We start from the raw sequence: 12,939 nt of genomic DNA, 5'->3' as shown, positions 1-12,939 counted from the left end.
ATGTCAACCAAAACCGATGCAAAATGTTACTGTCTGGGCATTTGTAACCACAATGCTAAGTACTGTCCCCTAAGAGACTTAAACCATGACCCTTCATTCATGGGAGTGTCTGAGTTAGGTACCTGAAAGCCAACTTCCCACATTCCAGGCTTCTTATAATCTCAGAGGTGCAGGTCTATTTCAGTGATGTCCTGGGCATGCACTCGGTAGAAAATGAACTTGACAAAGACCTTGTATCCTTCCAGTGAATTGCTCACTTGAGTGAAATGAAGAGGACTCAGTAACATTTTCACCCAGGACCCCCCATGGCTGATGAACATGGTATTCAATGTGTCCCACTCAGAATACCACCAATCCATAGAGAGCTCAGACATAAACTTGGAGGTATCAGGAAAGTCTGTGGGAGACTATCAGGGCATCAGATCATCGCTGACTCTGGGATCTAAGGCTTGCTCACTGTAGCTGCAGGGCTATGGTCCCCCAGTGACTCAGTTCTTATGTCTACTACATATACTTCTGAATGGATTCTGGAAACACTGGAGAAGGTCTAACATTGCTACTGTTGTTATGGTAGAACAAGGGTCTCTGTGTCCCTTATCCAAGCCCAGCACTTTCATGTTGTCCCACATACTCTAGAATGCATTCTTTCTCTTCCTTTGATTCCATTCTTCTCCATCCTCCTCCTTCCTTTTTTGTATATACACGTGAACACACACACATACACACACACACACAGAGTCTATAGATGTAACACTATTTTCTGAACCACTTAAGAGTGAATTGAACACTTGTGCCTCTTCACCTATGCACACTTCAGTACATAGCTCTTGAGGAAAAGGCCCTTCAATTCTATAAGCACAGCGCAGATAGCCAAATAATTGCTGCTCTTCTTTCTGACCCCCATGCTTAGGCTATGTGGGGGTCAGAGCGATGCTTAGTCACAGAACGCCAGATGATATTAAGTCATCAATTCTTCCTACTTGAGAAAAATATTATTTCCAGAATGAAATTACAGAGACAGTGATGTATGAGCCTTTCTGTCCACATAAACAGCGACGACATGTCATAGCCACAGGCTGGTGCCCAGGCCTCTGGGATCTACACCATCTTCCTGCCTCCTTTTCTGAATTCTGAGTATGAGTTCTGTGCTTCTTCATACCATTCTCCCCTGGTAAGCCCTGGGGACTTCAATCAGACTTCATGAATATACATTGCATAGCATCCTTGGTCAGCCACTTCACTTCCTATCCATGCGAAGCCCTCTCTCCATTATAGGAAGAGATGAAAGACCCTCCCAACGCACCAGCCCACACTAAGGATCTTCCCACAGCCTCATCCTCTCTCAGTGTCTCCCGTCTTGTGGTGTGGCACTACTGTCCAGCAGTATGTCTAGATTTATTCTTGACGCCTGGATGCGCTTATTCCTCCACGCCCCCATGCAATCCATCATCTCGTGCTGTCAGTCTCCCCACCACCCTCCTGCAATTCTGCTATCAGCACCACCACCCTTGTGTGTACCACCAGCATCTCCCCTGAATCCCTTCCAACTGCCCTGCATCCATTCCGACTGGCTCAAAGCTGTGCTCGCCTTGCAGCTACACAGGGTCAACACCTTTCCTGGCTCATCTATTTTGGTTGATAAAGCTGTATATATAGTTCTTTGCAGCCCACAGGGCTTCAAAGCAATGTCTCACTCCATCCTCCAGCTATTTGAAATTCACCGGAGTCTTCTCACTAATCCTAGAGTAAATATAAACAGCACTCACTTGTCCAGGCATAGTCTGACTTCTGACTCACATGCTTGGATCTCACCATCTCTATTCCAGCCACACGGCTCTCTCTCAGTCTGTTTGTCAAGCCTTCTCCTTCATGGCTTTCCATGTTCCATTTCTTCTCCATAACCCCCTTCAGAACAGAACTCATATCTAGTTCCCTCCGTTGATTTGGTCCAAATTTATGTTGTATTTTTAAAATACTGTCTGTCTTTTATTTGTTTGTGTACTGGGCAGAGTAGTGATATTTTGTGCTTTCTTACTGATTAGTTACTTTCTTCTCCATTTGAATATGAATGCGACGGGACAGGAACCATGTCCTTCTGATCTGACCGTGGTCTTCTCTGGGCTTACAGGGCATATTGAACTTAGCAAGCAGTCCATGGCAGCTGTTGAATGTTGGAATAATATGAGGTCAACACCTTTCCTGGCTCATCTATTTTGGCTGATAAAACTGCATATATAGTTCTGTGCAGCCCACTTACTGTTGTTATTATTATTGTTACTATTGTTTTTAATTAGATATGAAAGGAGCTATCATAAGGACTGAGGAATCCAAGCTGTTGAGAGTGTTAACATAAGTGACTTGTCTGTCCCTGGACCACAGCATGCATTCACCACACTGTCTCGGCCACAGTACAGGCAGCACATCCGGAAGTTACATGTAAAATATGTGGGCTATAAGTTCTGTTATATATGGACCCGATTTTGATGTAGAAGTACTATAAATGGTTGTCACATCGTCTAGATCATTGAGTCACCAAAGGCACCAACATATGAATGGAAATGTCAGAGAAGCTGGATCCAAACACCATCCTGGATTTACATGAATGTTTCCGGGAAAAAGAACTTCACTGCAGTAAATGCCTTCTCAAAATAGCTCAACCCGCCTGTTTTCCATCTTAAACTCCCGCTAGAACAATTACAGTTCCTTCTAGTTTCTTGTAAAAACCAGGCTGTCAGACACTATCATTTCTGGATGTGGGTCTGCATTTGCCTCCTCTACATGTAGGCAATTAGCAGGCAGAAACCTTATCTGAGCGGTCACCACCCTGTCGACTTCCAAGCATCGGCCAGTTTTGAAGGGGACTAATGATGCCTCAGTGCGTCCTGTTGGTGGAGCATGGCCAATGAGAACTGCCAGGTTCCCACCTACTTAACATGTCCTCCTGCATTCAACCGCAGGGGTCAGTTGTACTAATTGTGGTGCAGGACAACGCTCTGCTGGGACAAGCCCCAGCCACTTCTGTCTAGGCTTAATTGAAGACTTGGAGTATAGGCCAGAGTACATTCTGGAAGCTGCTCTTTTTGTACCAGCCCCTTTCCCATTTGTACTACAAATGTTTGCCTTTGCTGGAAATGATGGAGTTGGACCAAGGTGTTCCCGGCATAATGACTGAGGTCGTGGGGCCTGTGCCACATGAGAACAAGGGCACAGATGGGCTCATGTGGCACTGTCATGGTAACCCACTGCCAACCCCCTCTTCCCTGGATTTGAAATAGCAGAGTCAGTTGAAGCAAACCTTCCACAGAGATCTGGCACTTGCATCTCAGCCATGAGACTTCGAGGATCTGCCAGAGCCACACCCTCAAAGGATCCAGAATTCTTTCTTGGCTACAAGAGCTGATGAAGGAGAACCAACTGATTTCACATACTTTAAACATCTTCGAGTAACACAGAGGCAGTCTTTTAAGAGTGTACCATTTCAAAAGTAATTCAGCAGGAAGAGGCGGGTATTCAACCACATGTGCCAAAGGGGCTCCATGGTTCATGGTGTCTTTTTGTAGTAATCTGGAATGCCTACCAAGGACCCGTTCCTGATCATATTGTGCTAGTTTAGGGCAGGCTCAGTAATAGGAGGGCTGTCTCATTGCGGGTGGTTATAGAATGAGTCTCTCCGAAAGACACCATGACATGGTGCAGAGACCTGACTTTTCAGAGGTAAAAACAAGTAGAATGACCCACAATCTTAACCATATTGTTTTGCATCCTTAAGTGTCTTCTTAGTCATCCAAATATCAGGATATTCCAAGAATTGGATGAAGCAATGTGTTTAAATCACTCCCAGGTAAGTTCGAGTATAGTAGATATTCATCCAATATTGGCTCCTTCATGATCCCTTACAAGTCCCACTGCAGAAGAGAGTTGTGGAGTGGATTCTGGGGTCCTCAGCACTAAGGTTCTGTACAGCCAGAGCCATCCAGATCCCACTATTTGCTCCTCATAGGAACAATTTAACGGTTAATAAAGAAAATGTGGTTGAGTTGGTTTTCCTTGGGGAAGCTCATCGTAGGGATATCAGGTTAAAAGTTACATCATTCAGGGTCTAAAAATCCTTTTTCCCCCCCTTGTAAAGTCTCTACTGTTTTCTTTTGTTAGTTTTTCATAGCCTGCGATTTTCAGCATTTTTCAGTTTCTTTGGAAAGATGCTAAAGTAAATGACACAGTATTTGGTGCAGGGGACTCTGCTGTGCTCATGGCCCCAAGTGTCTTAGCTACACCCCAACTCATGGATGTACTTTTTAAAAGACCTAAGATATCTTCCATTCTATAAGCAAGCAATACTCCAGAAAAAAGAAGGCACAGTGTTCTAACCAGCTGGGACTTGTTTAGTGGTATAGAAAAAGAAATTAAAAAGGCCTGGAAAGTAAAAAGAGCTGAGTTTGGATTCTGGTCCTGCTTTTGCCATTTTGAGGAAGACTTTGCAATTATTAGCTAAAGCACACATCGTGATGACTAATAGCCAACTATCTGGAGAGGACAGAATAAAATCATGCGTGTGAAATACACAGATGGATTACTACTTTGGAGCATTTTGTACACCTGCCCCCATTCCTCCTTCAGTTGCCTGTAGTTTAGTTTTCTTTCTAAGTACCACTGGCTAGCTCAAGAATAGATATGGGATCTTTGAAATAAATTCATGTGGCTATTGGCATATAAAGAGGAAAAATATATCTAGTGATTTTACTGATGATTCCTATAGGATAACATGACACAGTCCCACACTTGGTGAAGCACAAATGTTTTACTCAGCATGCTCACATGTCGTACTGATGCTGTGTTATCGAAAATAACCAGAAGGCATACACAGCAAAAATATTTGCATCAGATACAAGAATGAATTCATGACCTGCGTGCAGTAAGTTAATACAAGGATGCTCTTCTAAGGCAAACCCAAGAACCGGAGCCAAGGGACAGAAGCAAACAGTTGGTGGCATCCCACCAGGGAGGAAATGGGTAGAGAATGAGAGCACAGGCGTTGAACACAATGCAGTGCTGTAAGGAGATTCACCACCATAATTCCAGAGCTTCGGCAGGCAGATGGTGGGATGGTAATAACACAGGAAAACATCAAGAATGACCAAGGACCATGAAAAATGAGAGAGCAGTGGTCTAAATTAGGCAGATGCCTAGGCACAGAACAACCTCCTTTACTTTTTGGCTGGAGAAGCGGGAAGTAAATGCTAACACTCCTTTAAATATATGCAAGAGGGAAAACACGGAAGTCAGCCTACCAAGCTTAACATATTTTAAGTCCAAGGTAAAGTCAGATTTGGCACTCTTGAATTTGCAGGCATGCACCCTTCCCCTAAAAAAAGTACTTAGCCAACAAACATGCAACAGTTTAGAATTTTCTATAGAGAATGAGACAAAAAGTTAAAAAAAAGTATGGAATTTAATATATGGCCCATCAAGATTCCGTTAAAATTACTTTGGGGACATCAGTACTGTAATGGGTCTTAACATGTTTTAAATCACAAATATTCGAACTAAACTCATAATGGAGGCCTTCGACTGAATAATTAATATCAAATACTCTAACTGGCACCAAGGATATATTGCCTATGAGGAAATGATGAAAAGTTTGATTAAAATGGACTTTTATCCGAGGAACTAAGTGACATAAAAATGATATGGTGGTAGCATTAACCCTTGATCTCGCCTGTTTGGCATCTTAAAGTGACATTCCAAGCCGGGGGCTTTTTGCATTTTCAGGAAGTTTGAGTTGACACTGGGCACATAGTCATCTCGCAAAGAATTAAAGTGCTGCTAATTCATCATTTTTGTCCTGAGCATTAAAACTGAGAAAGTGTCAGAGGTCATTTAAACAGGCCGTCTGCTTCACTAGGGAAGGTAGACCAGCGACCAGATTTTTAAGCCAGTGAACGTGGGGGGGGGGGATGGGAGAGCTCAGGCTGGGGGTGGGGAAGGATAGGAGGGTGTCACTGATTTTCAAAAGACATTGAAGTCTGTCAAAGGCGGATGTGTGTGATTCCGTCTAGGGAGGGTTTGTAGTGTCTGAGCATTCACACAGAGAGCAGAGCAGGGAGGCACTCATGGCCAGGCAGGCCTCGGCTAGTGAGGAAGTTCCTTCAGATAAAGTTGTCCCATGAGAAAGGACCATGACCCAGTGTCTGATTAAGGCTTTCAGGGAAGTAGTATTTTAGCTGGATGGGCCTCAGAATCTGTTAGAGCATTCTACCTACTGTCGTGACTGCTGGGAAAGGTCCATATCTACCCATACAGCGTGCCATTTGACAAACTGGCACGTGGTACAGCGTAATCAGCTATGCAGTTCGGAGACCCCGAAGAACAACCTCACCTCAAATATCTGCCTGATGTTCTGATTGATCAAGTTTTAACTGATTCATTGAGCTAGATTATCTTCAGCTGAAGACCCTTAGTGTGGCTCTGATGGGAAATCTTTGCGGTACCTGCAACACTATCTATATAGAAAGTAAGATCTCCCTCCCTCCCTTCCTCTCTCTCTCTCTCTGCCTCTGTCTCTCTGTCTCTGTCCGTCTCTACTCCATCTGTGTGTGTATATATGTATGTATGTATGTATGTATGTATATATATATATATATAATGTGTGTGTGTGTGTGTGTGTGTGTGTGTGTGCGTAGGTGTAGGTGTAGGTATATAGATATCAATTCCAATGAGAGTTCAAGAGCAGCAAGCAGAGCAGACACCAACTGGAGATGTCAAAGAAACTCGTAAAGGAGAGCCTTTCAGCATGGAAAGAAATGACAGAGAGCGCCCTAAAGGCTGCCTAGATAAAATGCTGCTGGGATAGAACACAGTGAACAGAGACGTTCACAGACTCTGGGATCAGGGGTCTTGCTGAGGACAGACAAAGGCAAACACAGGCAAGAAAGCCAAAACCAACCAAATGAACTGGCTGGAATAGACAGTGAATTATGCTTTTATGAAGTGTTCTTCTGATTGGAATATAATCACATCCAATCTGAAAACACGGGTAACATACTTAGAAGTGAAGTTATTTTGGGTTCCCGGGAAGAAAGAAGCTGTTTTCCTCTTCTAAAGTTGCCCGTTCCATCCAAAATCAGCTCTAGTCTGTTGCTCCTCATCACACAGCCAAGCTGAAAAGTATGTGAGATGTTCTGAGATGTACGTTTCTCCCAGATAATGTATGTTGTAAGGACTAGTGCTACATCAGGACCAGAAGCCCAATGTGGCTGGAGCAGTCGTTCATTGGTGGTGGTGGTGGAGAGGGTTCTTTTTCCTATAGCAGCTCTCTAAAGAGTCCTGCCAAAAGGTTTTGAATAACCTTTTTTTTCCCTTTTGAGAAGCTATTATTCTTAATCTTGAACAACCAAAGTACCAATTTGCCAACACTGCTTTTTCCAGTCTGAGGAGCGGTCTAACAAAACAGGATTCTCTTTTTTTGGTAGGCAAAGTATATCGCTTAATGTTCATCTAGCAATTACACATTAAACTGTTCATATTTCAAATGAAGGGCCCGCGGGAAGGGGGAAGGAATTGATTTAGTGACAGTAGCATGGAGATGGTTGAAAGGCATTACTTAACCTGAATATTAGTAATGTTCTGTGTCACATACAAAGATGAATAAGACACGGTCCTGTCCTCAAAGGCACTTACAGTTTAGCGAGGAAGTGAAACAGATGATAAAATAATAGGAGGGAGTACTGTGATTGCAGTGTGTGAGTCTGACTCATGGCCAGGAAAACTGAGCTACAGTGCTTAACCCCACTTTCTGGTAGGTATGTGGCATGGGTTCAAGTCCCAGCTCCGTCACTTCCCTTTTAAACTCGGGCAATTTCCTTTCTTTAACCCAGAGCCTGTGCCCTTGAACAGAAAAGCGGGGCTGCTATTGAGTGGAGGGAGTATCTCGAGGATTAAGCCAGGCAACACATGCGAAGTGCGAGGAAAGGTGCTTGGCACATAGTCACCGCCATGAAGGGTTAACTGTTTAGAAGTCTGGACTTGTATCGACTCCAGGGGAAAGAGACATTCTCGTGGAGAAATCTTTACTGTATTGGAAAACAGTCTGAAGACGGACTGTCAAGGAAGCTCTGGAGAATTTCTCTCTCCTAAATTACTTGAATGAAAACAAATGCATGCTCATCTTTATACTGATGGGGTAAAAGCCTACTGTATGTGTGGTCCAGCATGGAGTGGTTGATGTGCACGGTAGCACAAGGCAAAGTTTCTTGCTTCTAGGAACTCTAGACCAATGAGAGCAGAACACGCCAACAAATTCTGTGTTTAGAGCAGTGCAGAGCTGAGGAACAAACGTCATGGAAGATACAGGGAAGGGAGTGGGGGGAGGGAGGGGGTTTATATTTTGGCATGGGGACTCTGAGGTGTCTCTGAACTGAAAAGATGGGTGTGAGAAGCAGACAGTTGTGATTGGGGTCTCAGCAAGAGAGAGGTAACGAGGTTTCCCATTGGACTCTTCATTACAATGATGAGGATTGAATCCTTCAAGATATAGGAGAGACTTTATCCCAAAGAAACAGCTGTGAGTGGAATCAGGTGGGGGTACTAGGTCATGGTTAGAAACCTGTAGGAATAGAGCCAACATTTGTAGGTTGAGAACCAAAGTCAAGTATGTGGAGATAAACCTGTCCTCCCTATCTATATGCCCTAAAGCATGTTTGTCTCCCTTGTCCTGAGCCAACAGTACCCAGATCTAGGCAACATATTTGGGGCTCCTCTCAGGAAGGAAAGGGATGATGCTTTCACATTGTATGCTATAGCATCTAGAGGAGCATGCTTAGCCTTCTACCCTGGGCAGGAGCCTAGACATGTACTTAGGTTTTGCTAAAAAGAGGCCCTGTCCTTTTGCTTAGATCCAAGTTAACACCGTGGATGTTTTGTTATATGGATTCCCTTGCTAAAGGAGTCACTGTCTGCTACACTGTCCATCAGTACAGCTTACTACGAAAAGCACAGTAGTTGGCTCTACTATCTTGCTCTCTATTTCCTGGACTCCCGGACTTTTCCTAGGGTCAGCCTACACGTTTTGCATTAGGACCCGCAGCATATTTCCATGCCGGTGTTAACCTTGCATTTTCCACAGGATGGAAGCTGCGCAGGCGAGCTGCCTCTGCATTTACCATCATTGACAAGGGGAAGAAAGTCCGAAGGGGCTTCTGCTTGAAGAGATGTGGCCCAGAAAAGAAAAGACGGTGTTCTCAGGTCCCAGAGGCACCAGTGAGAACCAGCTTGCTTCATTATAGAAAGGAAAATCTCACCCCTAGGGATCAAATAAAAATGAGCAGAAAAAAATATTCCTCAAATATGTCAGGCTGTTCACTGATTACATCACTGTCATGCATTTGATCCTCATGCTACCATCACTGCATGAAGAACCTGATGTCACCCCTAATTTTCGGACGAGGAAGCAGAGCCTGGAACAATCGGATCACTGGCCAAGGCCACACAGGTGGTAAGTGACTAAGCTGGGCCTATACATGTGGGCCCCGCTCCAAGCTTAGCCCCTCCTCCATTCCCTTTGGGAAGTGTGTGTTGGAGAAGACAGCAGGCTGAGCTGTGGGGAGCTGAAGTTCAGGACTAATGTCAGATGCCTCAGGGTCCTAACGGAAAGGAAATGAGGTCATCTCTAGAGACCTTGCTTGGGAATGTTTAGTCATCTTGGTAGAGCAGGGTCTGAGCATCCACTGTGGGAGAGTCCTGGGAGCTGATCACATGATTTAGAGGAATGCTGGCCAGCAGCAGGGGCCCAGCTGGTGCTGCCTAATGTGAATTTTGGAATGGAAATGATAAAGGGGGTTTTATGAGTTTCTCCAGCCACCTTCCATGCACAGGGGACCACAGATGAGATGTGGGGTGTCTTGCTGGCTTGCTCATTCCTTAGGATCTCACACTTGATTACAGACCTGGATGAGAAACATCAGGTGCCTATGCACTGAGCCATCAGTAGAGATAATGGGATCCCAGGGGGGCAGGATTGGGCCAGGTGAATGATGGAGGCTCCTGGGATGGCTGAACAGAGCCCAAAGCTGAAGGACCTGTGGAATAAGAATGGAGCCTGGGAGAATTGAAAGGGGATGGTAGGCTGGAATGGAAAAGAGGCCCTTAGTGAAAGTGGGTGCCTTGGTGTTGTCTTGTTTGAACAGCCCAGAAAACAGCCACTCACCTGCAGAGAGTAGGTGAGTGGTAATTTGCATCAGGCCGGACTAAAGGGATGCTGATTTTTTAGTTTACTACCAAAGAAAATTGGGGGCTTCACAGACTGTTAAGACTGGCCACAGTCGAGGCCTGGGGTTTGCTAATGAGGTTGTATTACAAGCTACCAGGCTTTCCAGAAACACCAGCCTCAGGAGAAAAGAAATAAAGTCATTTTCCTCCGGAGGCAGAAGATTTAGCATTGCTTAACAATAACACTTAACATTGCTTAGCCCATAGCCTCAGGCAAGCTCCTAACTACCCAGTGCTAAGAGTTGTCTTTGCCTGCACTAGCCAATGCTCTGTTTTATTTTTCTGTAATGTCATTTAGCTTGACAGCCACCTGCTTGGGCTTGCCTTAAATATGATGGAGTTCCCCAAAAGCTTAGGAATGAGCCCCTAGATGAGGATACATTTTTCTATTCAGGCTTCCAAATTTGACATATAAGTCAAGGTTACTGATTTTGCCTTAGAAGCTCTTTTGACATCTCAATGAACAACCTAGGAGCCAAGTCAGCCAGTAGCCGACCAAATGCTCTGGAAGGATCTCCAGTGACTTTCCTAGCTAGACCTAGTCCTAGCTTTAATTAAAATTTTAATTCCATCAATATTTAAGCTCTCCCTGCCTTTGTGATAAAGAAGGGCCTGGTATCTACAGAGCTGTTCTTCCACTGTCCCCGGCAAAGGGAGAGAGCCTCGAGCTTCTGTGATTCAGTTAAGAGGACAGGATAATAATACCTAGGTGGGGATGTTGAAAACCAGGTCAGTTTCACCCGGTCTTCTCAGGACCGGATCTGCACCTCACAGGCCACCCGTGTGCGAGTCTCAGCAACTCTGTTTCTCACTAGGTAAACATGGAGTCCAGGGAGGGTACACACAGCCTGAGAGGGACCTGTGTGTTTTCTTTTCGGATCCTGGACACTAGTGTGTGCATTCCATGCTAAGATTCCGGTGTGTGATCATCCTCCGCACACCTGTCTCAGCTCCGTCATGGCAATGAAAGGCAGCCATAGAGGTCCGACCACACAAACAGCTAATCGTTCCCACCACGGTGTTTGGGAAGAGACTTTGTGCCAGCACTGTTTTCTGTCTAAGGTGCTTCTCTTTCAGCCACACTGATGCCAGGGTTTTGCAGTTCAAATACTGAGCCGATAGCACCTGAGCCACAGACACGTCCACACACTGTCTTTATCATGAACCTCCTTCAGCACTGTTTATTCCTAAACAGAGCTGTCTGCAGTCAGTCATGATCAGGCTTCTCAGGGCCAATTAGGGAACTTAAAGAGGACGGAAATCTACAGGCCTTTGCTACTACTCTGAGCATTTATTTCACCAGCAGCAAAGGCCCACTGCTTGCCACCTTTACCGAACAGGATCCCAAGGACAGACTGGACTATGTCTACCATTTCATATGGTCAGAGCCCTCTCTACACAGTAGGTGAATACTAGAACGGGGGAATTACTCAATGAGTGAGGTTTATAGAACTTTAAAGGCTATTTCTATGTTTTCATTTATATATATGTGTGTGTGTGTGTGTGTGTGTGTGTGTGTGTGTGTGTGTGTGTAGGAAAAAAAAAACCCAATTCTTCAACTCAGGATGCAAGCTGGCCAGGAAGACATTAAAATGATTTTTTCCCTCCCTTCCCCATTTCCCTTAAGAATCTACTTCTTTCTTTGCCTTAACCACAATTTCCATACATGCCTACGGTGAAAGCCGGAAACCTTGTATTTCAAATGAAGTTTGGAAGTGACTCCATTTTTCAAAATGAATACAAAATGCTAAGCTGGGGAGGGGGATAGGGGCAGGAAACTAATCATAGATGGGAGGTGGGAAAATCCCTTACGTGATAACATGTAAAGGAAACAGGGAGATACAGAAAACCCAGCTGCAACAGAGTTTTTAAAGTCTATACTTCCTGTATCATACCAGGGAAAATGTTAAACATTGCTACCCTGCTACATTTAAGGTTTTATTGTTTTTCAAAAATCAACACTTGATTTTTTTTCACGTGTACATGTGGTTCGTCGGTGTGTATGTGTGTCTCTCTGTGTGTGTGTGTCTGTAGTACTTGCATGGGAACTTGTACATCTGAAATCTGTGCATATTTGTGTAGAAGCCTCAAGCTGACATCAGGAGCCTTTCTTCCTTGAATTATCTTACTCTTTGAGGCGGGGTATCTCAGTTGAAACCAGAGCTTGCAGTAGTAACAGCTAGTCTAGCTAGCCAGCTTGTTTCAGGGATCGTTTTCCTTAGGAGTGCATTGAACCCAGGGCTGTAGTTCCGATAGTCCAATTAGCCTGCTTAGCTCCGGAGATCCTCTGCCTTAGGGGAGCAGGGATTTCAGGAGGGACACAACATCCACCTGCCATTTACCTGGATACTGGAGGATCTGACCTCCACTCCCCATGCTTGTGGGACAAGTCACCACACTAATGTACTTTTCCTAAGAGCAGATGGTCACCTAGGCTGTGGTTGATATAGAATTTAGAATATTATTATGGTTGTCACTTCATTCACAGTAGAGCCCACAAAACACTCAACATCAACTGTGTCTCTGAGTCAGCGGCTCAGCAGCTCATCTGATGACCATGAAGCCTCCTCTGTTGCCCTTTTCTGAGGTGATACTCACTTATTTCAGGCTGGCGGCTGGCATTTGCCTTTCTTTGTTTCTTTTTGGACACACTTGTTCTCACACTCTCCATTTATC

At 44.6% G+C, this 12,939-nt stretch overlaps 1 protein-coding gene across 4 annotated transcripts in view; it reads right to left on the bottom strand.

Annotated features, from left to right (window-relative positions):
- The window catches only part of PARD3B (par-3 family cell polarity regulator beta), a gene marked incomplete at both ends in the record, with an annotated part of 962,085 nt that overhangs the window by 36,259 nt on the left and 912,887 nt on the right, over positions 1–12,939 (bottom strand). The window lies entirely within an intron of this gene.

The sequence above is a fragment of the Micromys minutus genome, assembly GCF_963924665.1.
Source record: "Micromys minutus genome assembly, chromosome: 19".
NCBI lineage: Eukaryota > Metazoa > Chordata > Mammalia > Rodentia > Muridae > Micromys > Micromys minutus.
Note: the sequence above shows the minus strand (reverse complement) of the source record. Positions and strands in the feature narration are given on the sequence as shown.